Below are 11,710 nucleotides of genomic sequence, written 5' to 3' on the forward strand. Positions count from 1 at the left end.
TTAGATACTCAATCACCCTTACAACACACCAGGGATTAGGGAAGAAAGAAGAAAAATGTGACTCACTGTAGTGTATAAAAGTTTTGTTAATTGGTTTGCTGCTAATTGAGATTGAGAAAGTGTCAAAGTATCATAACATAGGTTTACTACTGAACAACCTTAAAAGCTAAGTTTAATGTTTTATGATACTCTGATGCAGAATAATGTAGAAATTACCAAGCTGTATGATTTATCTTAGAGTTCTGATTAAAGTTTATGTATTCATTCTAAATTATACAGATTAGTGAGTGGTGGGAAGAAAAAGAAATGAGTGGTTTGTTATATTTCAGACGGTGCTGTATATTATCTCATTTAATCCCCACAACAATCCTGTGAGGCCTGTGTTTTGATTTATGTTTTAGAGATAAACTGAGGCTGAAGGAGGTTGAGTAACTTGGGTCATGGTCACAGCTAGTAAAGTATAGAGCAAGGATTCAGACCCAGGTAGGTTTAACTGCAAACCTGGAGCTCTTGTCACTACACCACATTTCAAATAACAAAGGGTAGAAAGTTACGAGTATATCTTTGTGTATCTTTGTATATCCTTGTATATCTTTGCTCCTTATCTCTTTTAGATAATTTCCCGGAAATGAGACTTCTGGGAAAAAAGGACACGCATATTTCTGTTCTCACTAACATATTGCTGCAATACAGGGTTATGATAATAAGGGTTATGCAAATGATGCAGGCTGGCTGGGTTCCGGAGAACCCATAGTGGGTCCTGCAGGACCAGCCAACATAGTCCTTGGCTTAGTACAGGATAGAAAGCAACCTCCAGCCATGAGGAAGTGAGAACAAATTTTATTGAAGACATAGAGCGAGTGCAGATATGGACGGAACATCTGGGAGACTTGGAAAGGACAGGGAGAGTGAATCTCATTGTTGCTTGGGGTCATGGGTTTTTACTGGGGATTGTGGTCCAGTGCCCATGTCTTCTCAGGCATCCAGGAACAAAAATGAGTGTTCAGGTGTGCTCCACACATCACATACACCCTGGAACCAGGGCTTTTGGTGAGTCAGTGGTCTTGGAAAATGTTCATGACCGTGCTTGGTCACTCCTAAGATGTTATCTACTGAGAAACCACTAACTCCTTGAACTCTGCAAGGGGGATAGACCTAATCTGTTCTGTGAGGCATGTGGAAGACAGGGGTGTAGGTCTTCACAAGAATAAAGGCAGAAGGAGTTTAAAAAAGCAGTTTTTCATGGGGTCCCTTTATGTATGTACATATGTTTGTACCACTGATTGAATATTTTATAGAAAGTGTTTCTGCCATTTTTTTCTTATCACTCGGTATACTTTCTACCTCTTTCTCATTTCTTCTTTCCTCCTTGATTTCTTGAAATATGTTTATCTCCCATCTGCCTCTTGAAATTGCTGTGGCAAGAGTTGCCTTTGATTTCTTTCTTTTTTTGTTCTTTGTTCCCATGTCTCTAAATATGATGCTTGTTCAGGACAAAAAATTCAAACAGTATAGAACAAAATAAAGAAGAAGTAATGGATTTCTCAAACCCTCCTGTCAGTGACAGCCGTCACCAGGACTGGGGTGAACACGGAGACCCCATAGCACAGTGGGGAGGTCTCGCGTTCCATTTTGACTCCACCACTAATTAGTTGTGTGATCCTGAAAAAGTTGCTGATGTCTCTTAAGTTATTTTTGTCATCAGTTAGAAGAAGTCCATAGGTACCTCAGAGTGTTACTGTGAAGATTCACTGAGATAATGTAAAGGGCTTAACGTGTTTTTGGTCCACGGTGTAAGTATTCAGTGAATACTTAGCTTTATTGTTATTTTTGTCCATTTGGTCTCTCTTCATGCATTTATCTTCTGTGGGATATGTAGATATACAGTGTTCCTCATGAATTATATTCAGGCTATTTTTCTTTTCTTTTTAAAGATTTTATTATTATTATTTTTTTTATTTTTAAGTAATCTCTACACCCAGCGTGGGGCTTGAACTTACCCTGAGATCAAGAGGAACATGTTCTACTAACTGAGCCAGCCAGGCGCCCCAGAGGAATTTTTTTTTTTTTTAATGTAGGCTCTATATCCAGTGTGGGGCTTGAACTCATAACCCCGAGATTAAGAGTTGTACGCTCTACCAGTTGAGACAGGCAGGTGCCGCAGGCTGTTTTTTCTGTCTGCTTGACAATATATCTATTTATGCCATTGCGTAGGTAATAGGCCATACTTCTAAATGATAACCTTTTAAATAAGTTACCATAAGTATGTACCAAAATTTTATTGCGCTGTTCCTCTATTATTATACATTCAGGTTATTTACAGAATTTTGCCATCCTTAGTGATGCTGTGGTTGATTTATGCATCTGTGTCCTTAAAAAATTCTTGGTAATGAGATTACTGGGTTGGAGAGTTTGAATTAGAGTGCATATGTATGGAGATTGCTCGGCCTGGGAGTCCTATCCATTTATGCGTCCACCAAGCACAGTTCCCCTCACCTTCACCACCGTTAACTGTTTTCAGATTTTTCATCTGTGCCTGTCTGACTAAAAAGGATAAAAACACGTTACGATGTTAAATCCCGGGATGGCTTGGTTCTGTCCCCGAAGTCCCTCTCCTAGTCCACCAAACTCCCTATTCATGACCATTGCTCACAAACCTGGTGGTGTATGTGTATGGTTTAGTGTTTGGTAGGACAAGGTCCCTCACCTAGCCCCTTCTGCAGAATTTTCCTGGCTATTCTCCCATGCTTAATTCTTCCAGATAAGCTGTAGCATCATTTTATCAGAATGGTCGAAATAAAGAGTGAAAGAAAGAGGGGGTGTGAAAAAGAGTTTGAGAAAAGAAAAAGCAAAAAAAATCTTGCTAGAACGTTTTACTTGGATTGCATTGAATATATGGAGGGATTTAAGGAGAATTGGTATTGAATCTTTCTATTAAGGAACAATGCATAGGTCAGGGCTTGTTAAAAGTGTTTATGTTCTTTATTCATTGGACGGTTCTCTCATCACTAGACTAATACAAGGTGTGCATTGGGCTCTAGAGTCAGCCTTGGATGTGGCTTGATGGGGAATATGGCACCGCCACCTGTTCCGCAACTTGGGCAAATCAGTGATACTCCATCAGCCTCAGTGTCCTCATCTATGAGGTAACGATACTAGGAGTAATACTTTCTAGAGATGATGAAATTAAATAAGGTAAAATGCACAGCACAGCACTTAGCAGAAGTTAGCATTCAACAAATGTGAGCTATTACTATTATTGTTTTCTTTTTCTTTTTTTACGGTTATTGTTACTGCTGTCATCTGTTTTGATTAGTGTCATTTTCCATTATATCTTTCTATGGGTTAATGTTTCTTCACTGAACAAATAATTGCTTAGGTTTGTCCTTGGCATTCTTTTTTAAAATTTATTTTTATTTTATTTTTTTATTAAAGATTTTGTTTACTTATTTGACAGAGAGAGAGAGAGAGAGATCACAACTAGGCAGAGAGGCAGGGAGAGAGAGCAGGCTCCCCGCTGAGCAGAGAACACGATATGGGTCTTGATCCCAGGACCCTGAGATCATGACCTGAGCCGAAGGCAGAGGCTTAACCCACTGAGCCACCCAGGTGTCCCTGTCCTTGGCTTTCTTAACTGACCTTTCACATAGTTTCCAGTAATATTGTAGCTGATTATTTTGAATTTTCTAAACAGACCTTGATCACATACTTAAATAATGACAGTCTTCTCCTTTCTAATGTCAATGTTTATTGTAGCATATAGTACTTTTAGAATCATGTTAAATAATCTGGCACCCCTTTCTTATTTCTGATATGCTTTGACTTCTCTTTCCAAAAACAGTAGCATTTTCCTCACACTCTTTTCTCTGAATCTTCAAATGCATTGGACACTCCTGACCTCTTCCTTTATCATCCTCCTTTCTCTCTTTATTTCTTTTCTCGTGACCTGATGTTGTTATTAGTGGGTATGTTGGGGGGAAAAAGGTGGCTGTGCATCCTTGTTTGTCACGGAAGGACATTTATTTTTAGTCTTCTGTTTTGTGTATGGTGGTATTTTAGGGACTGTGTGAAAATAAAAACATAATCAGACATACATGGACTTTCCCCAAAGGGGCTTACAGCCCAGTGTTGGGAGTAAATCAGGTACATGGCTAACTCCAAATTAAAGCAGCCTGTGAAAACTCCCCCAAGAGAGTGTTCTTCTAATACACACGACAAAGAGACCATTCTGAAAGAGAGAATCCTCATTTCCATCACATCCCTATTTAATTATTTGTTTATTTTGTCTTTCTTTCTCTTCTTCTTCTTTTTTTTTTTTTTTTTTTTTTTGGATTTTATTTATTTGAGAGAGAGAGAGAGAGAGCATTAGCAGAGAGAGAGGCAAAGGGAGGGGCAGACTCCACTCTGAGCAGGAAGCCTGTTGCCAGGTTGGATCCCAGGACCCCGGGATCATGACCTGAGCAGAAGGCAGGTGCTTAACTGACTGAGCCACCCAGGCACCCCATCCCTATTTCTTAAAAGATTCTTATTTTGGAAATTATACCCTGGATTATCTTACTTAGGGAGGGAAACTTTAATGGGTTATCAGTGAGCTGAGCGAGACCAGCACTTAGGTCAGCCCTGGGACCTGCAGTGGCCTCTGAGAAGTAGGGTACGTGTGCATGCGTGTCTTTTTATTATTTTATTATTATTTCTTTTAATTTTATGTGCTTGTTTATTTTTGATAGCTTTTCAGGAAATTCTCCCAGTAGTGATTTGATTTGCACTCATTCCCTGGGGTCTCTTCATAGAAGGTAATTTAAAGTTCAAGAATACTCACATGTGAAAGATAGCATCTGTTGCAATTATACTGAAATAGCCGATGATTTAGAGGACTTCTTAGGGTATAGCCATACTTCAGGGTCTTGTTATGAACAGTGATCATTGTATAATAGAACATTCTTTTTTAGAATTAATCTTTCTTATTTTTTATACATACATAGATGGGTATTTGGAGGAAGTCCCAAAGGGGAGCCAGTCAGTTTGATGGCCTTTGTATATTGAAAGTATCATTTCTTTACATGGTTTTTCTGAATAAATATATATTCTGATTATCAAGTAATACAGTTATGGTAGAAACTTGAGAAAATACCCAAATGTATAAAACATAAATTTTTTAAATCAAATAATGATAATCCATTGAACACAGGCAATTAATTTTGTTTCTACCACAAATTGCATTAAAATAACAGGAAAGGTGTTTTTTTGTTATTTTTTTAAGTAGACAAACCAACTAGGAAGAGAAAACAAAAGAGACAGCACCAAAAATATTTTGGAAGCTGGAAGCAGATGGTTGTGAGGTAACAGACTTAGCAGATGTGAGGAACATGCCTGTTTACGTGACAGTCTCTCAAAGGCTCAGGAATTGGTGGCCGCAGATAATCTCTGGAAGCTGGAGTGAGAGGAGGCTGAAATCATGTGTAGTGATTGAAAGCTGACGAAGAGAGAGTCTCCTTATTAGGGGACATAGGTGCCATTGAGTATCAGGATACCTCACTGAAAAATAGAATAATTAAATAATATCCTCATGTCCTGTGTTCTTTCCTCCCCCCCTTGGCCTCCAGGACACTGGCAGGAAGGCCTCTACTCTCTAGACAGGGAGCTCGAAGGGTCTTTCTGGAGAACCTGAGTGCCCCAAGGGACTTCTTTAACGAAATGGCGCAGCTGGTACATTCTGTGGTGAAAGCAGGACAGATAAATAAGTGCCCTCTTGTGTGCTTGGAGTCTCCGCTCTTGTTTTTTTTTTTTTTTTTTTAAGATTTTTATTTATTTATTTGACAGAGATCACAAGGAGGCAGAGAGGCAGGCGGAGGGAGGAGGCGCAGGGGGAGAAGCAGACTCCCCACTGAGCAGAAACTCCCATGCGGGGCTCGGTCCTAGGATCCTGGGATCATGACCTGAGCTGAAGGCAGAGGCTTTAACCCACTGAGCCACCCAGGCGCCCCTCCACTCTCGGTTTTTGTTGTTGTTTTATAGTGGTTGTTCCCATTCTGCGGTATGAACAGTTACGGACATTTGAAAAAGGTGTATGATACAGAAGAGCCCAAAACAAATAGAAGAAGGCAAGATATAAGAAATAAATACTGAGGAAAAGTTAAAAAAAAGTGATCATTCATGTCTTTAGAGAGGTCAGGGAAGAAACTGCAACCACGAAATGGGAATTGGATGCTGTGAAGAAAAGGAATAGTCTAAAAAGCTTTTGGAAATCGTAAACACGATGGCAGAAATTTCTCTAGGAGAATCAGAAGGCAGAACGGAATTTCTTAGAAAGTAGAACAAAAATAGCAGATAAGTAAGAAAATTGGAGAACCAGTGCCAGTGGTCCATTATCCAAATAATAGGAAAACGAGAGAGAGAGCAGAGAAAATGGAAGAGAGGAAGCAGCAACAAAATCATTTAAACATTTTCTCAGGACTCATGAACATACATTTAAAGTTTTAAAGAACCCATTGAATTTCCAGCATATTGATCAAAGTGCACCCACAGCAAGGCGCCACTAATTTCTAGACACTGAGGGAGGAATTACAGGGAGAAAAAAACATTGAAAGAACCTGGAATTTGGACATCAGACCAATAAATAGCAACACTGGAAGCTAAACGTCAAGTGTGAATTCTGAGGGAAAATTACAACTCACTAGAATTTTTTAGCCAGTCAAGCTTAAAGTATTCCTTTTTAAATATCAAGATCATTAAAGATTATTTCCTGAGAAGCTACTAGAAGATATGCTTCACCAAAATGCAGAAAACAGATGGAGCTTTTGGGACACCAAAATGGAGAAAACAGATGGAGCATTTGGGTAACAGGAGATCCAGCAAAGGAGATGCCCAAAACAATTGTGAAGTGGGGTTGTAGAGATAGAGGTAGTGAGTCCAGATGTGAGCAAATGAGAAGGCTCTAGAACTTTCTCCAGGAAGATGAAATAGATTGCATGGTATGCCTTAAACTTCTTGAGAGTCAGACGATTGGGAGGTAGCTTTGGATTGCGTACAGAGAAAACTAAGGTGGGAAAAACCAAGATAATTACAGTTACTCCAGAGGGAGAAAAGAAGTATAGGAAAAAAAAAATGATACATGAATACACATAAATCAGCTCTGGATTAGATTTATATCATCACAGTGATAGAAATAATAGAACAGAAACTGATCCAGCCAAAATTACTATATAACCATATTGGAAGGATGGAGGGAGGGAAGAGTTTATATACATGTGGGTGGTGTATGTTGGGGTTGGGGGATGTCTGACAGGAGGAAGGAAGGTCACATCTTCATTTTCCATGGGAAAAGTCAAGAGACAATACTTAAAATTGAAAAGGAGTAATAAAAGTCACACTATTTAGCTCTGTGGTGTTAATAAAATAATCAGTTAAAAGAGTTGAGGAAATTGGTGGCGTAAGAGATAGGGACCTGCTCGTTTTCATAGGAAATATTCTAGAACTATGTAACCCTTTATGTAAATGTGCAATTTTGATACAAATTTAAAAAATTAAATAAAATTAAAAAAAATAAAGTTGCTCCTGTCATTTTGTACACTTTTTTATGTATACACACACACACACACACACACACACACACATTTTCTTTGAGTGTTTGCTGTGGGCCAGGTACTGCATTGGGCCTTGGGAATACAGTGCAAAGGTGATCAAGTATCATTTCCTTCCATGAAAACTTTCTCTGAAATTCTGGAAAGTAAATTTTGAACTCATGCTGTGAAAGATAATAGGCCATCACGTAGTTCAATTTCCAGCTAGTGAGATGTCTGTAGAATCAGCTGAAATCCTCACTAATAGCTTGATTATGTGCCTGGGACTCACTGTCCTCACCTTTCATCTGTTGTCATACTACATTCTCACACAACATTATGAAGGTTCTATCTGGATCCACGATCATCTGAAGCTCAGAAGGGGTGAGTAGATTGCCTAAAATCGCAGAGCTGGAACTCGAACCTTGGCCTCCCTGGTTTCAAATCTGTACCACAGATTGTGATTGATAGAAATATTTACCCAGGTAATTTGGTGTCTACAGTGAACAAGAGGAAGCATCCATTTTTTTGGGCCGGGGTTGGGGGGGCTAACATAAAAATCGTCCTCACAGTGCCTTGTAGAGGAGAAGCAGCCCAACAAGCCTGGGGCATTACTATCTTTAGTTTCTTCTGGAGGGGGATTTTTAGCAGAGTGAGTACCTAAATTTACCAGGAAGAGACCACGCTCTGGTAGATTAGAACTCACTTAGCATCTGTTGAGAACAATTTACATGGGACCCTTAGAATTTCAAAATGAATGAGACACCGATGGACACGGGCATCTGTTGCACTCGATGTGTGAACGTTCAGTATCAAAACGCTTTGTGTTAAGACCTGAGTTTGTATGATTGAGGAGACTGCATATTAACTATCCTTTGTTTAATTGGTATTTTGGACCATGATAGTTTAAGTTTTAGAATGGCTTCATATATTCTTAAGTTGAAATTTCTTTACTTTGATAAACTTGGAATATATATTCCTGTAGATTCGCCTTTTCCAAATGTGTTCTGCAGAGCCATTAAGATACACATTAAGGTGTTTTGTTAAGTAAGGAGCTGATGTCTAGCAATTTGGAGAATCCTGGATATAATAACCTCCTTTTGGAGATTTACAGGGCACATTAGTGCGTTAGAGACTCTGAGGTGATTTTGTATAGAACCACCATATGTTACTGAATTTAACCAGAATTTCCACAGTTTTTTTGAACACGGATTCATTTTTCCAACTAAGTTTTACTTGAACACATTTTGGGAAATGGGGGACTCCAGGTTATTTTTCTTTTGAAGGAAATGTGCCTATCATGACCTTTCGGCTCCTTTTAGCTCTGAAATGCTGTGGCTTCACAATTTTGACTGTCAGTTCCATGTGAGTCGCTTCGACTTAAAATTTGCTGTGTTGTAATTATCAAGTGTGTACACAAAGTCCTATTTTACCTTTGAAGTTTTATCTGAGGTCTTAAAGATTTGATTAGGACTCACTATTTTCTTTGAAACGTGGTTTGGAAAAATATACGCCACATTACAAATACTTTCTAATAAATTGTTCCAGAAATTGTGTATATCTGTGTACATAGCATACGTGGACAGACACGTGTATGTGTGTATGTGTAATATATCCATACACAGCATATGTGGACATTTTTTAAGTACTCTATTGTGTTTTTTATTAAGGAAGGAAGTTATTTAATTGCTGCAGTGAACATCCTGACACAAAATCTTTGTATGATTGGATGGCTGTATCTGTATAATAAGCTTCTAGGAATATAATTTCAGGTCAGAAAGCATATGCATCTGAATTTTAATAGGTCTTTATTATCCAAAAGAGTGGACCAGTTAATGTGCAGCGACCCCATGAAAGTTGCTTTGGCCACGCCCATCGCTGGCAACATGACTAGATGTTATTGAACATCTGAGCTGATGTTGTTTTCCTATATGGGAAATCCACTCTTTCAAAAAAGACTATCTTTTCATGTATTATTTTGTATTTATTATTTATCCATTTACTTAATAGAATTGGAAAGCTCTTTGGGGGCTAGCAAGAAAGTGGTCTTTTTGCACAAGCAGTGACCGTCTGTGATTAATATACGTGAAGTTAATGATAATAAAGCTGAATTTTATTACTAAACATGGTACAGAAATGTTCAGCCTTTCAAACATTTCCTTCAGTGGAAAATACCTCTGTGAACTTTTGCGCTAGTAGATTCTGCCACAGAAATAAAATGATGGTGGACTTGATGCAAAAATTGCAGAGACGACAAACTTGACCGTGAATATAGTTTTGAAATTTCCACATTTTCTTATGTAATCTTGAGTTTTCACTATCTCTTCTGAGACTGCAAAAAAAGACTTTTCAGTCTGCTGTGGAGGGATGTCAGTGACATAATTGATTCATTCTTTTTGCCTCCAGGAGGAAGACAACGATCCTATAGTGCCCTTCGATGAGAAACGGAAACTTTTGAGCTGCAGCTACGGTTGACCCTCAAAGCCTGCATTGTTCGTCTTCATCTAACCCAGCTCTGATGGACGTCTGTGACAGCTGCCTCTACATGTGCTCTAATGAAATACTAGAAGTGGCTGTACATTCAAAAGAACCCCAGTATTCTATATCCGTACCACTGCTGCTAGGATTCAGATTTTGGCACATATGTTTTTTGCTTATGTGTAGAAGAAATGAAACTAGTTTTCAGAGTTGTTATTAATATGAATATATATCACATATTAATACCAAGACAGGAAAAATACACTCTCAGTGTTAGCGGTCCTTCATTTCCTGTCTCAGAGAAAATTCACTCATTTGGAGAATAATGTAATTCTTAATAATAAGTAAGAGTTTTGATCAGGAACAGCATACGGCTTGCAAATGGAATGTGAAGGATTAGTGAAGGTCATATCTCATGTTGTTCAGCTCTCGTGCCACAATTAATGTCATGCTGGTTATTATGCAAAACAATTTTGGAGTTAATGCAACAACAGAATCACTTTATGTATTTCTCAAAGGATCAAATTGAACGTATGAATCTAATTGATTTATTTGACATATTAGAAGCTCTGGTTTCTAGGAGTTTGAGAAAGGCATAAAAATAGGATAAAAAGTAAGTGGGTACTACATACCAGAAAATAGCTTTATTTTCAATGATAGAAACATAAATTTAATAGTATCCTATAATAATTTAGTGTTGTACATTTTGTAAGACCTTAAAATATTTTATTCTGTGGATTTTACTTTAGTATATTGAGACATTGCTTTCTAAGATAATCAATAATATCTTTATTTTAATTAATTTTAAGTGCTACTGGCAAATGTAAGCATATGCTTAGAAGCAGTTAGATGTGACAGAATGAGATAATTTGTGTAAACTAGTAGTGTGCCTGGCACAAAGCAAGTACTTAATAAATGTTATTTGTTGTTACAATTATTGTTGTAAAACTACAGGGCTCATAGTCCTAATTTGGAGGGATTTGGGGATGCAAAATGTCTAAGTCAGAAATCATACAGGTAAAAGATGTATATGTTGTGAGGTTTTAGATGTGTTGTGTAGAGGCTGTAATAATGAAAGCATTAAATGCAAATAAAAATCACACCCAGTATCCCTTAAAAATGACAGCAAAGGAAGATGCTGGTAGAGCCTTGTGCAGGGAGCGGCAGGAGCGGTGGCCATGGCAGCAGGGTGAGGAAAAGCGGGGACTTGCAAAGGTTTGGGGTCCTCCCTGAGCCCTGGGCCACAGGAGGGCAGCATTGGGCAGAGTCTCTGGGAAGTGGAGAGAAGCCCTGGATCTTTCCTTTCTCTAGTTTCTCCTATGCAAAAATGAAGAAATGGCAAAGCATGGTTGCAAAAACTGCAACCTGTTTAAAGACTTCTCTCTCTTAGACTAAAACATGCCACACACGCTGAACATTGGTCGTAGGTGTCTCCTCATTTGTAACTGATATCTAAAGATGACCTCTGAAGATCTCATTTTCTTATGGATGAGAAGCCGGTCAAAAGGTGACCTGGCAATCTTTCAGTAGAGCCTGTGTTCGGGCCCTGAAAGCAGGGTGCAGGTCAAGTCTTGGACTTGACTTTTGTTGCTTCTTGTAGTCTCCAACCATCTGTCCCTGCAAAACACAAAATAAACATTAACAATTCAAGTGACCTTTAGGGAAATACCTAC

General features: G+C 38.5%; 1 protein-coding gene across 1 annotated transcript in view; it reads left to right on the forward strand.

Annotated features, from left to right (window-relative positions):
- The window catches only part of LOC111155430 (carbonic anhydrase 8), an 85,539-nt gene extending 74,621 nt beyond the window's left edge, over positions 1-10,918 (forward strand). The window contains exon 9 of the mRNA XM_022515585.1: positions 9,966-10,918. The gene's annotated coding sequence lies outside the window, so the exon portion shown is untranslated. The remainder of the gene's footprint in view (positions 1-9,965) is intronic.
- The last annotated feature ends 792 nt before the right edge of the window (positions 10,919-11,710 follow it).

Source organism: Enhydra lutris, unplaced genomic scaffold (assembly GCF_002288905.1).
Source record: "Enhydra lutris kenyoni isolate GAN:26980312 unplaced genomic scaffold, ASM228890v2 scaffoldscaffold41, whole genome shotgun sequence".
Classification (NCBI taxonomy): Eukaryota; Metazoa; Chordata; class Mammalia; order Carnivora; family Mustelidae; genus Enhydra; species Enhydra lutris.